This window comes from Enhydra lutris, unplaced genomic scaffold, assembly GCF_002288905.1.
Source record: "Enhydra lutris kenyoni isolate GAN:26980312 unplaced genomic scaffold, ASM228890v2 scaffoldscaffold33, whole genome shotgun sequence".
In the NCBI taxonomy this organism is placed as follows: Eukaryota; Metazoa; Chordata; class Mammalia; order Carnivora; family Mustelidae; genus Enhydra; species Enhydra lutris.
In genome coordinates, this window is record NW_019154117.1 from 17124578 (window position 1) to 17142757 (window position 18180).

At 45.1% G+C, this 18180-nt stretch overlaps 1 pseudogene; it reads left to right on the forward strand.

The window, feature by feature from the left end:
* The first annotated feature begins 2977 nt into the window (after positions 1–2977).
* Positions 2978–3513, forward strand: LOC111153527 (annotated as a pseudogene).
* Positions 3514–18180: the final 14667 nt, after the last annotated feature.

Genomic DNA, 18180 nt, shown 5'->3' on the forward strand with positions numbered 1-18180 from the left:
TTTTCTCTCCTCCCCTTTCCTTCACTCCTACATGTGTCTGGGGTATAACCAGCAGCTTTCAGGGGGCGTGGGTAAGTGGGCAGACTCAGGAGCAAGAAGCAAGCTTGGCACCACTGGGAGCTGTGGCCCGACTCCAGCTCTTCTCCACACTAGCTGTGTCACTGCAGTGAGTCACCCTACTGTAAGACTGACTGATTAGTCAGTCAACCAAGGGCCTCCTTAAGGCCTCCAGCAACAGACTAACAGCTATGAAGATACCTGTCAAACCAAAAGTTGGGTCAACAATCTTGATGGTAAGTAAGGGACAACTTCAAACTTTTTTTGAGATGCATTCTCTTTATTAAAAATTCGTGAAATTCCCACAGTACTTCTGACCACTGTAAAAGCCAGTCGCACGCCAATGTTCCAACTAGTTTATCAATCTTTTGTATTCCTTTCACATGGGTACGCAGTGGGCAGTGTCTCCCAGCTTGTCCCACCAAATCAGAGCCAGCGGAGCCACATATTTTTCTCACAGCTGGTTCTCAATAATATTCGTTGATGACTCAGTTGTCTGAGGGTTTTTAATATAAAACGGTCACCACAAAGAAATAAACCTCTCTCGGGTCAAAGCGGACTTACCATCCAATCCCCCTATAAACCTGTCAAGTTGTTCACTTTTTATTTAAAGGGAATTAAGTGTTCTGGGAGGTCAGGTGGGCAGAAGCACTGGAGTCTCTAAGAAGGGAGTCCTAGAATTGGAGGCGGCTGGTCTGGGAGCGAACTCTAGCTCTGTTTTTCACTGGCAATGAGAACGTGGGCCAACTTCCTGACTCCCTAAAGCTCAGTTTCCTCAACTGCAAAAGGAGAATAATACCCACCTTACAAGACCATTGTGAACATTCAGTGAAAAAAACAGATTTCTTGGAGGGAAGACAGATTTCTTAGAGGGAAGACAGTTCACCAAATTTTAGGTGAACTAAAAAAAGCTAAGAATTAAGAACTGTTCCTGTTTCTATGAAATGTCAGTAGGGCTTCCTGGCTCTCTTGTCCACCAGTGGTCTCTTTCATGTTTTTATTACTTTATACTGCTCAGCTATAGGGATGGAGAGCATATTCTCGTCTTAGGACATTCACACCTGCAACGGCCCTAAGAGGGGTGTGCTACTGTTGTTCTCATTTTTAAAAAATTTTTTAAAAGATTTTGTTTATTTATTTATTTGACAGAGAGATCACAAGTAGGCAGAAAGGCAGGCAGAGAGGGATGGGGGAAGCAGGCTCCCCGCTGAGCAGAGAGCCCAATGCGGGGCTCGATCCCAGGACCCCGAGATTATGACCTGAGCCGAAGGCAGAGGCTTAACCCACTGAGCCACCCAGGTGCCCCAACTATTGTTCTCATTTTATAGGTGAGAAACCGAGACTCAGCAAGTCTAAGTAACTAAGGTCGTCTGACGAGTACATCAAAATGGCAAAGTCAGGCTTTGAAATTAGGCTATCTGGCTCACACCATCAGCCACCATGCCAAAATGCATTTAAAGAAAAGAAGTGATGAGGAAGACAAAAGGATCTCCAAGTTTCCCTCCAATCTAAAAATGCTCGATGAAATTCTTCCCAGACTTTCCTGCTTAGGCCTAGCAGCTTCTACTATGGGCTGCATCCTGGACTCCAGGTTATGGGCTCAGGTACAGGAATGTGAGATTATTGCTTATCCAGGGAAGGTACTGGTCTTTAAGAATGAGAGCAAAGATACAGTTTTGATTGTGTTGATTGATACCTAATTTCAACTACATGTTTTGAAGCTCCCACACGGTATTTGCAATCATGAAAAAAGCTAATTCCCAAATGTGAGTAGATAAACTCTGAATTACACCAGACCTGTTGCCCAAACAAGTTCATGATCATAGACATTATTGTAAAATGTATGTTTTTATTCTTGCCAGGGTTCAAAATGATGAGCTGCTTGCAAAAAAACAAAAAACAAAACAACAAAAAAAAACCATACAAACTTAGCAAATAAAACCCCAAAAACCACACACACACACACACACACACACATTAAAACAAGTATAACAAGGTAGAAGCTAAGCAATAAAAATAAGAAAAATGTACTATAGAAATACTAGGCTAAGGAGTAAGCATCAACATAGCTTTGAGCTTCCTGGCAGCCAAAGCAAGAAATAGAAAATGCATGGAGCCAAAGTTATGCAATTTTTCTGGACACCACTGTTTCTAAAAGACTCTTGCATCATAGGCTAGTAAGAGTACCCAGGAAAGTCTGGTCACACCCCTGAGAGTTCGATGAAGTGGAGGACTGTGGGCACAGCTCTATGACAAACAGCACACTGGTCGGATGAGGGGTCTGCTTCAGGACAATGTATGGGCTGATCCCGTGCACGAGGTCTGCAGGGTCAGGGTTGGACAGAAATACTAATGAGACTGATCTGGAATGCCTGCACCTTTCCTCTCAAGGACTCTGAAAAGCTTCCCTGCCGGTCTCTCTCATACCATTAGTACTACCCCAGAGGAAGCAGAATCGGCTGGGTGTACCTGGTGTGGTAGCTGGGATTGGGGAAGAGCAATTTCTAGTCTTTGAGCCTCACAGAGGAGGATCTATGGCAAGAATCAGCTCCATTTGCTGATCTATCCAATGTGGTTTTGCAGAGGCTTTTAGTGGTCCATTCCCTTCCTTGCTTCTCGCCAATCCACTCCTGCTTAAATTCAACCAATATTTGCAGATTCCCAACAGTCATGCATAAAAACTAGCTTCACTCATTTGCAGTAACATTTTGTATGAAATACAGACTTTGTGCAAAGTTCCAGACGGCACTCCTTGACCTTAATGTTTCTCCCCTGCTTCTAAGAAAACCAACCTAGGTTTGTGCAGACTGTCGTCGGCCCTTCTTCAGACTCCGATCACTTGGAGTCTGCATGTGTCCATCCACTTTTTCATTTTTATTGAGCCACTATAATGGGTTATGATTTGGGGACCAGCACAGGCATGGCTCACGGTCCCAAGAAGCACCTACAACTGGCTACGGCCCCTAAGCCCCGGATGCTGGAACAACCGACCAGTGTGTTTGCTCATCATCCACCTCCTGGTCCCCACAGGTTGAGAGGATGTCCTCCCTCGTCTCTTTCTAAGGAACCGACTTAAGGACTCCCTGACAAGAAATGAAGGAGAGAAGATCCACATGCGGCAGTTCATTAAGATCAACTACAAGGGCCAAACTGAGAGCCTACTCTGCTGTTTTCGGGAGGTCATCAGCATTGACAAGACCAAAGAGAATTTCTGTCTGATCTGTGATAACCAAGTATTGCTTTGCACCAGAGACGGCCAAGTACACGTTGTGCAACGTGAGAACGATCTTTGTGCGGACAGAAGGAGTCCCTCATCTGGTGACCCATGAGGCTTGTGCCATCTGCTGCTGGGATCGCGTCATCAGAGTGACTGATACACCAGGCAGGCTGATCTGGACAACGGCACACCAAACAGAACAGCCAAACGGAGCATTGGGTGAAAAACTCTCCACGTGACATAATTGGAAGGCTCTTTGTACTTAATTAACGATAATACGGCAGGATTAACTGCCAAAACAAACAACTTCCTAAACATCGGGCATTGCACCAGGCCCTGCTGGTGATGAACAAATCCAATAGACAGAGACCTGTTTTTTTACTCTGATTAATCAAACAAACATCCCCAGGAAAGACAGAATGACAAGTTGCAGTGAGTGATCTAAAATCATTACCACAAAACCCAACGTGGAGTCATGAAGTGGAGGAGGTGGAGAGGGAAGAGGTCCCAGGGAGAGGTTCTTTCTTCACCTCCTCTGAAGAAAGGGTGGGAGTTACTTATGCCAAGGAGGAGGAGAAGCCCAAAGACGCTGAGCCGCACCCTGGGTCAGATCCCAAGGTCATGCTGCAAGTGCTGTCTGTTTTCCTCAGAGCAAGAGAAGGGTCCTGAGGCTTACAGAGGTGCAAATGGTGCTTTCACAACCATCTCCCTAGCAGCAGTGGGAGAGTGGTTTACTGGAGACTGGCGAGCCCACCATTGCAGTCATCCGGATGACTTAGGGATGTCCGGGATAAGGTGGGTGGGAATGGGGTGGAGGAGAAGGAAGTTTCCAGCTGGAGAAATTGGGTGGATAACAGTGCCATTGGGTGAGATAAGAAACTGCCCAGAACTACAGGCTGGGGCAAATGGAGGGAAGCAGCCACTCTTCCAGGTTCTGTGCTGAGGACTGCTGAGATAGTATTTTGGCTTTACAACAAATCTGCAAAGCGGGTATCATTATCCCATTTGTCAGATTAAAAACCCAAGACCAGGGACACCTGGATGGCTCAGTTGGTTAAGTGTTGGCCTTGTTCTTCTTTTCCATAAGGACTGGTTTAAAATTTAAAATATCTATGAGTCAGAAATATTCCAGTAAAAGGATGCCTGAGTGGCTCAGTCGGTTAAGTGTCTGCCTTTGGCTCAGGTCAGGATGCCAGGGTCCTGGGATCAAGTCTGCATTGGGCTCCTTGTTCAGAGGGGAGTCTGCTTCTCCCTCTGCCTGCTGCTCCCCCTGCTTGTTCAATCTCTCTCTCTCTCTCTGACAAATAAATTTTTTAAAAATCTAAAACAAAACAAAACAAACAAACAAACAAAACCAAGACAGTGTTGTCAACTTATTTTTCCCAACCCAGACTTTGTGGGTTGGATTTTTCAGAGCAATCTAGTACCCACTTTGCCTCTCAAGATCTCTTAAGAAAAAAGATGACCTTTCCCTGGAAACCAAAGCCCAAAGCCACAGGGCTCAGATAGAAATGCACCTGGCACACTGTCAGAGATTCTGAGTAGGCTACTCTGAGACCTGGGGCAAGGAAACCATGTACAATTGTGCAGGGTGTGTACTGCTCAAGCCCAGAGGGTATCAGTCATATCAAACTCCATCTGAATGCTGCCTCCTGACTATGTTAGTCCTGCCCCTTCCCAGTTTCTCTTCAAAGATGACTCCATATTCTAGGACTCTCCCATAAACCCCAGGGTCCAAACAGAATCAGTGGCCAAGGCAACACCATGTACTTCACCTCTCTGGACCCCACATGTTCTTTCCATTTTTGCAGCCTTCATCCAAACACAGGTAGTTCCCCCTCACCCTTTTCTCCGCTCAGCTAGCACTCCAGGGAGGAGTGGATGTACAAGTAGAGTGATATCTCCATCAGCACGCCACCATCGCCTACAAGAGCTCTCTCGACCGGCACACCAAACCCCAAACAATGTTAATATCTGCCCAAATAAATGCTACAAATAGAAATAAACATGTTATACCAAAGCTCTCATCTTTTCATCCGGTTAACATCAAATATTCCCAAGTCACTAATTAAATGGTTTCCTTGCTCACCTAATCACGTCCTCCAAGACCCAAGGTGCTGAGTAGCAGTGACTAATTCTTTTTACCTTTGAGGCAGACCAATCCACTGAAATCCACTGAGATTTATACTGAAAAAGCCCAACTCTTCTCCGAAGCCCCTGGGGCTGGATAATCTACAGACCTTGGTCTGAGCTGGCTTTGGGGCTAAAGCAATCAAGGGCTCTTCTCTCCGAAGGGTGGGGGGTACCACATTCACAGAAGTGCTTTGGATTCCTGGTCTCCTTCCTGCTCACCAATGCTCAGGCAAAGTCTCAAGTGCACCTCGCTGCTGGCGGGGAGGGAGCTGATCCCCTGGTCTGTGATCAGCTCAGCTCCCCAAAAGAAACTGCTCAGACAGGGGCTCCATCCATCCCTACTGGTCCTCACCACAGCAGCCCGTCCAAAGTACCTGCAACAGTCACTTCAGAGAAGCTTTTTATGGATGAGTCCCACTTTCCTTCCCGTAAAGGAATCAGGAATATATCCCTTCAACTTCCAATCAAGACGATGACTCTGCAGACAGGCTGTGGTGTTTTTCTTTCTTTTTAAAACCCCCCTCTCCTCTACAACTCGAATGTGGCTGCTCATGTCGACTTCCAAATGTGTTTTCTTGGTCCCTATGCCACATACCAGAGAGTCTAAGTTGGCATTTGGGTCATGCGGAATTTTGCTCCTGTACGAGTCCATCCACGTGGTGACTAATACCCGCTGCGGAACAGAGCTCTTCACCTGCAGCTGTCCCTGCGGCAGGGACAGAGGCATTCCTCAGACTGTAGTGGCGACCCTGTCCTCACCCTCTCTTTGAAAACAGCATTCCTGAGACATGGATGTGTTCTGGATCCTTCCAGCGGCAGCTGACACTTCTCCAGCCCAACACCCAAGGCTGCGTAGTGATCTACATCTTAGGGCACATGGATGACAGTGACCCCTCCCCCCATCCATTAGCAGCTGCTTGAATTGCACCAGCTGCTGGGGTCCAGGCAGTGGGAGAGGCTCCGTAGCCAAGTGTGGGGACCTTGGCTTCCCACCAGCTGGGGCCCTGGGACTCTGATGCTTCATTAATTTCATTTCTTCCTCCCAAAGTTCATGGGAACTTAGACCATTTACTGCCACCATGAGGTGGTCTTGGCCTGAATACTTTCCCGAGCTGACCACTGTGAGAGGGGAGGATATTTCCCAAATCACAGCGTAGAGTGGGCGGGGAACCCTCTTTCCCTCCCTTCATCAATTTTTCTACCATAGAAATTCTACAACGAATAACGAAGACACCACCATAGAAATGGCAAAACAAAAAATGGAAAGCATAGCTAAAAGTTCAGGACAAGCCTGGAACTACAGGATTTGATCTCTGTCCCTATTCGAACTCTGAATGGGCAGGTGGAAGAAAAGCTAGGTGGGCACTGGCAGGAGAAAAAGAAAAAGTGTTTTTCTTTTCATTTGCGGTTCTAGCAGTGGGGTCCGAACCGGAAACATAGCTGAGTGCTCACATCAGGGCAATGCACGCAGGTAAAAAGCATTGCCCACCCTTTCTTTGGTCAGCATCTCTTCCATCTCAGGGGTCTTGCTCTCATACTGCTTACTCTACTGTCTTGTTTAATAATCATTGCATTAATTTCCTATTTGTCATTCCTGTTTGTCAAGAAGGTGCCATTTTGGGAGACCACGCTTGGGTAAGGGACTACCTCCCTTACTGCCCTCCACCATCAGTGATGGTTATCAAGAAGACCTAGGCACCCGAGCAAGTCCTGACCAGGTTAGAAAGCAGGCCCCCAGAGAAGCATTTGAGTGCCAGGAGGGATCCCACTGAGGCCACACTTGGGGTCTGCTTTTGCCATTTCTTTTAAATACAGCATATTGTCAGGAAGAAGGGTATGTATCAGAAGGAGAGATTTAGGGGAAAGGGGGCCGGGATTATGCCAGTGAATCTGCCTCAGCTTAAGGGTCCACAGGAGCAGAGTGAACTGCGTGCTTCCCCAATTTCAACAGAAATAAGCTCTAAACTACCCAATAAAAATCCAAAAGCATTTCTCCCCCTTCAAAGATTTCTGATCCACACCAGGGCCTGGCCTAGAATGGGGGGGCTTCTTCTCTCCTCACAATGACAAATGAATAATAAATGCTCCTACTCAGGAGGAAAAATGATGCACACTTTCTCCAAAGTTTTGATCATTGGAAATTTTATCCGTGACTAAGAGTTACTCCATTTTGCAACTTAAAATGTCTTTTGTCTATTGGAATGAGCTGGTTCCAATGATGGTGAGGTTATGTTAGGACTTTGGAAAGAACACTGACTACTCCAAACTATTAAAAGATACACATCATGACTACAGAATATCGAAGCAAGAAGTCAAGTAGGTAGGAAAAAGCCTTGCCAGCTAGACTTTTCATACAGATAAGCCTATACTAACTTCTGACTGAAAACAGCTTAAGCAGAACACCTAAATTCTAACTAATTCTGGTGTAATTGGGCCTAAATGAAAGCCAGCACGATTTTCTTCTCCTTAAAATGTTCCCCAAAGTATTAGCCTGTTTTTTTTTAAACAGTACTAATTTACTATGAATATACTTCTCACAAATGAATGTCATAATAATTGACTTAATATTTTTCTCCAAAACAAAGATTATCCTCTAAAACGAAAGGTTATCTACTATGATAGTTAATATTGCAAATTAAGTAAAAATCTTATTTACCTAGAAAATATCACTTCTCAGGAGAAATATGACACCAAAAGTGACCAAAACACTTTTTCTGTGGCTATGAAAAACAAACTGTGATCTCTGAAAAGAAACCTATTTCGAGAAAAAAAAATTAGCAGTAATTGTCCTTCTGGCTAACACAGGCAACCAGGAGCAGTAACTCAAGCAACCACTTCTTTCTCCTGTCTTTTCTTTTTTTTTTTTTAATAGTGTAGAGCAAATTGCTCAGCTAGTGAAGGGACTCAGTAAATAAACTTACCCATTCCTTTCAACTGATTGATCTGAAATAGGAAATTTTTCTGTTCCAGCAATCGTTCTTCAGAAGGGAGGCAAATCTCTTGCTCACATCAGACCCCACAGTCTATATGTTTATTGTTAAAATACATGTTTGAGGGGCGGAACACAGGTGCAGCCTGAACCTGCATGTATCTACGATGGCTATTCATTTTCATCCACCAACAAAATAAATAAATAAATAAGTAAATAAGTTGGCATGATCGACTTTCCTTTTTGACCACTTTTCACTCATTGTTAGGTTAAAAAAAAACACAAAAAACAAAACAAAAAAAAGAGAGAGCTTACTTATACCAGCAGAAATGCACACAATTTCTGAAATCACTATTTTCCTTCATGTGCTCAAGTAAAACTATAAGGGGGTCAGCCATAAACACAGAAATGACCAACTTTCTCAATTCTGAAATCCCCACTGACATTTGACTCTCCAGGAGGCTTAAGGTACAAAACAAATTACTTACATTAGCAGTAATCAACTCTGATGGTCTTTTAAAAGATAGAGTTAAATCACTGTAAGAATCACACTTGGGTCTACTCTCCCTTTGTTGTGCAAGCATAAATACGTTATGATAATAACCTTACAAATATCCTGCCATGTGATGAAGATGTCACCTTAATGCAGACTTTGTATTTTGTCTTCTATGAAGGTTTAAAGGTTAAAGACATCATAAATTATGCATTTCCTCCTATGCCAGGCCCAGGAAAGGTAATTTCACTGTTCATTAAAGATACTGCTTGTAAATGAGCAGAGGCTTTTTCCTAAGTGTTGAAACAGAAACATTCCATTATGTGCATTACCGCTATGCTGGAGAGCCAAGATAGTTTGGAATTAGGAAGCTGCTGGAATCTGTTGTTCCAGAATATGTATCAACTGTCAACACACACAATAAAATCACAGTTCGCTCTCTGGACAGTGGTACAGTTGTACCGGGCCAACGAGCTGGTCTCCTCCCAGGAGAACAATAGTCTGGCAAACCCCACATCATCAGCAACAGTTGGGGTTTCCCCTTCTGCCTCTGCCCAAATTACAGATCTGAACAGGGACTGGGAGACGCGCGATTCACGCTAGCACGTCCCTTATTCCTGCACTGGAGCAAGCTCTTTGTGAGGGATGCCTGGGTAAACTCTGCCTTTGCCTCGCACATCCTTCCCAGCCAGCACCCTAACTTCCTTTCTTACTCTTTGCCACCACCTCCAGCTAAAAGCACAGTTCTAAGGGATTTTCCCCCCTCCCCTTTACACTTAGAAGTAACTGCCTCTGCAGAAGGCGGGGCTCATTTTTGAAAGGAGCGCCACACCCATTAACCCTCTCGCCTTCAGAAGCAAACTGCAGTTTGGTTCTACCTCTCTCCAACCTCAAACCAAACGAAACAAAGCTAAACACACAGGACCCAACTTCTGTCAGGTCGCCCACCCCCAGCTCAGCACTCTGCCTGCCTGTGGGCGAGGATTCTGGATACAGACTGCCTGCTGTAAAGGACCAGAGTTCCAGAGATTCTTTCCAGGGAATAGCCCGCATACCCTGACAACTAAGTGGCAAAGTTGTTTCTTCCTTCTCTGCTGCAATGCCCTTTCCTCTTCATCAACGTGCGCGCGCGCGCGCGCACACACACACACACAGATACACACACCCAGGCGCACACACACACAGACACACGCACATAGCGTTGCTCCCCTAACTTACCAGTTTAGATTTGGCGCGTTGCAAAAATTCTTCCATGTCTCCGCGAGAGGTTTGGACTAGGGGTACCCGGCGGGGCGCAGAGAAAGATCTCTGCCCGCGGAGAGAAGCGGGGTCTCGGGAAACTGGCCGGCGGAGCGCAGCGACCGCGGCTCCCTCCTGCCGCTCAGAGGCGGCGAAGGCTGTGGCTGCGCCCTCGACTGTCGCCTCCGAGGGCTCCCCGCCCCACCCTCGCGCCCCCGCCGCCGGCTCTGTGCTTCTGACTCTGCCCTAATAAGGAAAGTGGGTGTGCCGCCCGGGAGCCCCAGGGCGCGCCTCGCGCGGGCACTGGCACGCGCCTGCGGGACCCGGACTCGGGGCCGGAGCTCGGGGCCCACGCGCGAGGGCGGGGGTGTTGGGGGGATGGCGAGCGGCTCCTCCGCCAATCGCAGGGCCCCGCTGCGGCCTCCTGACGTGGCGCGCCGAAAGATGCTGCAACCATGGACAGCGCCCAGAAGTGCGAGCCAAGTGCGAGGGGCTGCTGCAAAGAGAGGTTCTGCCGCAGGCACCGCCGCTGTCAGCCAGGCGAAGTGGGAAGTGAGAGAGGGGAACAGAGGTCCCCGGAGAGCAACCCCCTCCTCGACCAGCGCCTCCCTGGCTGGCTGGCACGTTACAGAGAGCTCCAGCGGTCACTTAATGAGCTGGCTCTGCGGACCTGGCCAGGGGATGCATTCAGCTAGATTGGGGGTTGTAGGGTAACTGCTGAGCTAAAAGCAGTGCGACCTTGATGGAAAATAATCAGAAGAGCAGGCTGGGAGGTTGTGCTTGGATGCATCTCTCCTCCTTACCCTCAAAACACACCCATCCAGCAGCAGGCATCTGCAATTCACCCCGGCTAGGTGCCCTTATGTTGGCCCTGGCCTGAAGCATAGTTACATCGTTCTGCAGTCCCCATCTGCTCTCTGATCAGGAGGTGCTGGGGCGATAGAGCCTTCCTACTGCATAAGGGTCTGTGTTTCTACCAGAGCCTCAGATAATTTCTATGCACATTAAAGTTTAAGAAGTACTACAATAAACAAATGTATAACTATGAACCTTATCTTAAGCCATGAAGTTTCCTTGTGTGTGTTCCCTAGCCTTATCAAATCCCAGGAATCTTGGGCTTTCTCTCGCATTTGGGCTATAATACTTTCTGCCCTCTCACCAGCCCTCACTGCCGGGCTAACTCAGGCTTTAGCTGTCAGCTTGAAGATGTGGTCTCACCCTTGACACGTGGGGTTTTAAAAATACTGATTCCCAGGTTCTATCCCGGACCAAAGGGTTCAGTGTCTTTAGGAGAGGGGCCACAGCAACAGCAACGATGTGAGAGTCTCCAGGTGATTCTAACGTGCAGCCTAGGTATGATCGTCTGGTTCTCAGACTTTAGCATAGATCTGAACCCCTCAGAGATCTATTAAAACACAGATTTTGGTGTCTCATCCCCAGGATTTCAGACTTAATAGGTCTGGCTTAACCCACCTGAGAATTCCCATTTTTAATGGTCTCCCAGGGTTTGCTGATGCTGCTTAGAAATTATCTTCTACAGGAAGCCCCTCCAACCCCAACCTACTCCTCCTTTCCTGCCCCCCACATCGAGTCAGTTGCCCCACCCCTGTTCTGCTATGCCAATCTATATTTTCTATTCTACTGTAACTTACTCGATTACTTGTATGTGTTTTCCTCCAGGCTGTGAGCTCCATTACAACAAGGACTTTGCCTGTCACATTCATGGATGAGTCCCTAACACAGGTCATGTGATATATAAATCCTCAATAAAAGTACTTTAATAACTAAGTGTACATATGGAAGGTTTTTGGCGCTCTGTGTGTGTATGTGTGATTATCCAATTATTTTTCATTCAGGAGGACCCAATGAAAAACCATCAGCAGAGTCTACAGATCTGATTAAAGGAGAGTAATAGGAATATTAAGTTCCAGTTTACATTCAGGTGATGAGCTATGTGGAAGCTGCAGCTTCTATCTGTTTCTTTGCTGACTCAAGTAATTTAAAACCATCCAGGTAAAACAAGTGTTTTGTCAGCCTTTAAATCAGGGAAGTTGATCACAATTCAAGTAACACTGCTGAGAAAAATTCCCCAGAATTTCTTGCCTCTGACTCCATCGCAGAATTTAGTGACAATCACAAAACCGTTTTATTTCTTTGACTTTTGATTTTAAACATTCTGGGTAGCTATTATACAGCCTGGAGAATTTCTTTAAAATCTTGATGGATTTAAATTCTAACATCTAAGAGTTTTTCCTCTGTCAACAATGTCCCTACATAACAGTTCATCAAAATGTATCTCCTCCAAGAGGACTTCCTGAATGGACTACTCGTATCAGAGACCACACACTCAGTGGCATAGAGTAATTTGAATTTATTTTATCGTTGGGTAGGTCAGAAGTTTGACACAGGTCTCACCAGTTTTTAAAACAAAGCTTTAAGGTCAACCAAATCGCATTCTGCTGCATTCCTTTCTAGAAGCACTAGGGCAGAATCTTTTTTTTTTTTTTTTTTTGTTTTCCCCTTTTTTATAAAAGCCCCCCCCTTTTTTTTTTTAAGATTTTTATTTATTTGTTTATTTGACAGAGAGAGAGAGAGAGAGAGAGAGAGCACAAGTAGGCAGAGAGGCAGGCAGGGAGAGAGAGGAGGAAGCAGGCTCCCTGCTGAGCAGAGAGCCCGATGTGGGGCTCGATCCCAGGACCCTGGAATCATGACCTGAGCCAAAGGCAGAGGCTTTAACCCACTGAGCCACCCAGGTGCCCCAGCAGCGCCCATTTCTTGATTGGACATACCTTCCTCTGTCTTCAAAGCAAATAATGTTGCACCTTTCTGACTACTCTTCCATAGCCACCTTTCCCTCTGACTCTCTTCCTCTACCTCTCTGTTTCTCTTTTTAGGGACCTTTGTGAATATATTGCATCTATTAGGATAAACAAGGATAATCTCCCTATTTTAAGGTCAGTTGATTAACAACTTTCATTCTTTTTTGCCATGTAACTTAACATATGCACAGGTTTTAAGGATTAGGTTGTAGGCATCTTTGGGAAGCCATAATCTACATACCATACAACCCACACCCCAAGTTATTTGGTGGCTATCACCTTTCAATCCTCAGTATTTTATCACTCCACAGCAGCCAGAAATCTATGCCTTTAACTAACTCTAATTAGAAATTGCACAGTGGGTTTGCCTGGGGTCTTTGAAAAATACTGCCGCTCTAGCCCCAATTCCAAAAACCCTGGATTAAATCATCTTGGGAGGAGTCCAGGTATCAGTATTTTTTAAAAGTTCATCAGATAATTCTCTAGTCACCGTTGGGAATTGCTGCTGAATTGGCTTTCCCCTATCACTCAGGCACAAAATGTAGAGTCCGCTACGATCTATAACTTTCTCCTACCCCTTGTGGCCAAATAGTTCCCAAGTCCAATGTCCTCAACCTCTGAAAAGGCCTCCATCAAATTCCCACCTTCTGATCCAAGTGCTATCAGCATAACTCAAGGGTTTGCATCTAAACCTAAAGTCAATTCCTTTTCTCAATCACCTCCTTCGCTCTGGTTAATAAAACAATCCTTTCCTTTACTCCTTTTTTCATTCTCAGGTTTCTTGACTCCTACTCTCCTCTCATTGAGACCCCTATCTGGGATCTCTTTATTTTGTAATTAATTATCTTGAGTAGATTCATAGAATGGTTGTTATGGACTAAACTGTCTTCCAAAATTCATATGTCAAATCCCTAACCCCCAAAGTCATGGTATTAGGACGCAGAGCCTTTGGGAGGCAATTAGGTTGTGATGAGGTCATAAGGGTAGATTGCCTATGATGGAATTGGTGTCCTTGTAAGAAGAGGAAGAAGGACCAGCGCTCTCATAATTTCTCTCTCTACCATCTGAGGATATGGCAAGAAGGAGCTGCTGCAAGCCCGGAGGAGGATTCTCACCAGGAACCAAATCAGACAACACCTTGGTCTTGGACTTCCTGGCCTCCAGAACTGGGAAAAATAACTGTCTGTTGTTTTACCTGTTGATTTATGTCACTTCGTTTAAGCAGCCCAAGCACACTAATAAAGGTAGTGCTGGGAAAAGGAAGACTATAGGGATCATCTAATTCTATATTCTTATTTTACTGAGCAAGTAACAAGATCCAGAGTAGTTCAATATCCTGCTTGGGCTAACAGAGCTCCTTCAAGGCAGGGCCAGGGCTCAGCTCTTCATCATTCATTCCTTCAGCTTTATGGATCGTCAACTACACTTAGATGGGTATTATCCCTCTCCTTTGATGTAAAAGGCAAGATCTGGGGGATGTTGGGTGGCTCAGTGGGTTAAAGCCTCTGCCTTTGGCTCAGGTCATGATCCCAGGGTCTTGGGATCGAGCCCCGCCTCGGGCTCTCTGCTCAGCAGGGAGCCTGCTTCCTCCTCTCTCTGCCTGCCTCTCTGTCTACTTGTGACCTCTATCTGTCAAATAAATTTAAAAAACCTTAAAAAAAAAAAAGAATTGCACCTGGTATTGTACTAATGGAAATACAATATGGTGTCATGGCTATAATCTGGATTCTCATCCTTAGATTAAACAAGGCTGCAAATTCTTTGACACTCCTCCCAATGACAGGTCAGGTCTATGTTCCCGTCTTTTAACCGAGGAGAGTTCTATGACTATCCGAGCAATGATCTATAGCAGAAATGACACCATGACAGTTTCTGGGACCAAACCTTAAAAGAGAGTGGCAGCTTCCACTTTTGGTTTCCTGGAATACTAACCAACATACTGTTGGAAGTATGGAACACTCTTGGAACCCAACCAACATACTATGAGGAAGCTCAAGCAGCTACGTGGACAGGCCCACATGGAGAACAACTAAGTGCGCTGGCTAACAGCCCAGTTGTCTGCCATGTGGGTGTGCCATCTTGAAATAGATTATCTAGTCCCAGACAAGCCATCCTCCCTGATGTCCTGGAACATAGTTCAGCCTTCTCCACTGAGTCCTGCCTAATACCTGACCCACAAAATCATAGAATATAATAAAACAACTGTTATTATAAGCCATTAAATTTCTGGGTAATTTCAGGTTTAGTAACTTTAGGTAAGGTAACATCTCTAGGCTTTAGTGTCTTCCTCTATAAAATAGGAATAATCCTCCCTTTTAGGACTGCTGTGAAAGTTAAATGCAATAATCCATGCAAAGGGCTTCACTCCTGGTCTATAGATGCCATTACAGTCATCACAAAGGATCGGTCAAAGAGAAGAGAAACTTAATAGAGTGGCTAGAAGTGGAGACAAGGGTATCCAGGAGGAGAACCCAACAAGAGAGAAATCTCGGGTGAACTGGAGACGGACCAGCAGTCACCAAAAATGTGAAACTGTTTTACTATAGATACATAGTATATATTATATGTAATACCTATAATAAAAAGGTTATAATTCGTGTCTATCCTACAGCAGCAACACCTCCTAGAAGTTACACTCCTTTGGCAATCAGGGCTTCACACAACGACACACCTGTTTCAGAGAAAATCACTCCACATCCTCCAGCTCGTCATGTTTCTCTGCAATAACACACCTGCCTGCACTATTCACTACTCCTGAAATGTGCTTTTGGGCAAGTTCATTGACCCGTGTGATCATCAGTCTCCTCATTTGTGAAATGGAGAAAATAATACTTGCCCTAGCTACTTTACAGGATTATAAAAATTCAGGGGCACCTGGGTGGTGCAATTGGTTGGGCATCCAACCCTCAGTTTTGGATCAGGTTGTGATCTCAGGGTCCTCAGATCGAGCCCTGAGTCGGGCTCCAGGCTCAGTGGGGAGTCTGCTTAAGAATCTCTCACTTCCTTTCCCTCTGCCCCTATCCCTGCTCACATGCTCTCTCTCTCTAAATTTAAAAAAAAAATCTTTAAAAAATGAAATAAAAACAGAAATTCAAATGCTAACATCCCTACACATATTGGAAAATGTTAACAAGGGAAGGGAGAATAAGGAGATCTTTTTGTTGGGTTTACAAAAACACCTAACAGATGCCATGCTTTAAAGAATTGGAGTGTGGTTGCAATGGCAGCTGCGGACTCACCATCCGGGCATATTCCCGTGTGAGCTTCCTTACTGACCAGCCACACTTCTGACGGGTGTGGTTTCCTTGGCGAGGATGTGTTATATTTGCTGCTTATAAATTATGTCATGTGGCAAAAGATGTTCAAGACCCTGTACCTCTCAGACTAGATTTAAAAAGTATTTCAGGTTTGTTTCAAGGACAAGGACTGAAGGGACTAATGTGCATTAACTACTTAACTAACATGTGTTAACAAGAGCTGCTCATTTAACTTTCAAGCAACTATTCAATGCCTGCTTTTTTGCCTTGTGCATGATCAAATGCTCCCATTTTAGCCAATAGTATCAAAAGAAATTCATTTTTTTGTCTTCATGTATTTGGGCAAGAATATCTATGTTTTTTACAGTAGGCTTTGCACAGCTTTTTGTTAAAGGAGTCCATGTAGCCATAATCCTCTCTGAGCTTTCTGTTAAGAAAGAAAAGGGGGGATTACTGGAATTGCCAGTGGCTCTTAGAGCGAGTGGCAGGGTACAGATCACTTGGGAGACTGCCCTGAGAGTCAGATGTCGGCTTTGAATAGGGCACATACCACTTGCGTCATTTCTGGGAACCACAGACATCTTGTAGAATAATGAATTTAATTTGAAAGGACAGCAGAGGAGAGCGGAAGCACTCTGGGTCTGTGAGTCATCAGGATAATGAGGCAGTGGCCCTGCTTTCAGATCTGTGGACCTGTGGAAAGAGGAGGAGTGATGGTCTTAATGTCTCTGCTTCACTTCATTATTCAGGTCAGGTGGTGTGAGTCTGACACACTCTCCTCCTACAGAAAGGTATCTCAATGCCTTCAAAACAATACTGCATGTTTCCGAGTTAAGAGTATAAATTTTAACTTATGGTCCCATCATTCATTTCCACTGGGGAAAGTGTTTGGCAGGGAGAGTGGAACATGAATTATTTTCAAGTCTTCGGAGTCTACCGACATGATTTTTAATCCTTGCAACAACTCAAGTTTGGGAACAACAGAGACTATGCAACAGACTCTATTTCAGAGGTAGCAAAGCCGAGGCCCCAAATTGTTCATTGACATGCCCAAAGACTGAAATCCAGACACCAGATTAAGAATTCCAAACTATTTTGGAGCACCTGGGTGGCTCAGTCAATTAAGCGTCTGCCTTTGGCTCTGGTCATGGTCTCAGGGTCCTGGGATGGAGCCCCATGTCAGGCTCCCTGCTCTTGGGAGTCTGCTTCTCCCTCTTCCTATGCTCCTCCTCCCTGCTCATGCTCTTCTCTCTCTTTCTCTCTCTCTCTCAAATAAATAAATTAAATCTTCTAAAAAAAATTTCCAAACCCTTTTGATTAAAAAAGCCAACTTTTTGAGCAAGAAATATCATTTGAATCTTAGAGCATTTAATCCTCATAACAAAAGTATAAAGTAGGTTCTATTATTATCCTCCTTTATAAATGTGCAAACTGAGGGACAAAGATGCAATGTGCCTTACATTACCCAAGTAAGGTTATCCAAATAGCCAAACCAGGATTCGAACTCAGGGATGGGGTCCCGAACCCAGGTGTTGAACTATTGCACATGACTGCCTGTTCCCTGCTGCACACCTGGAAAGAGGAAGATGGAGCCTCAAGAAGAAAGAAGTATTCACTGCACTACTCTTTCAGATGCTCTTCCACCACACTCAAGAATGAGCTCACATACCCAATTCTACTTGACCACACAGCGGTCACATCTATTGTCTGTAGAGGTCCTGGGAAATTCACCAGACAGAAAGAGGTGAATGTCCCCAAAATGTGAGGATCATAAGTCATTAATAATTCCTACCAATTGCACTACTGGGTATTTGCCCCTAGATACAGAGGTAGTGAAAAGAAGGACCACATACACCCCAATGTTCACAGCAGCAATGGCCACAACAGCCAGACTGTGGAAAGAGCCAAGATGCTCTTCAACAGATGAATGGATAAAGAAGAAGTGGTCCATATATATCATGGAATATTACTCAGCCATCAGAAAGGATGAATACCCAACTTTTGCATCAATGTGGATGGGACTGGAGGAGATTAAG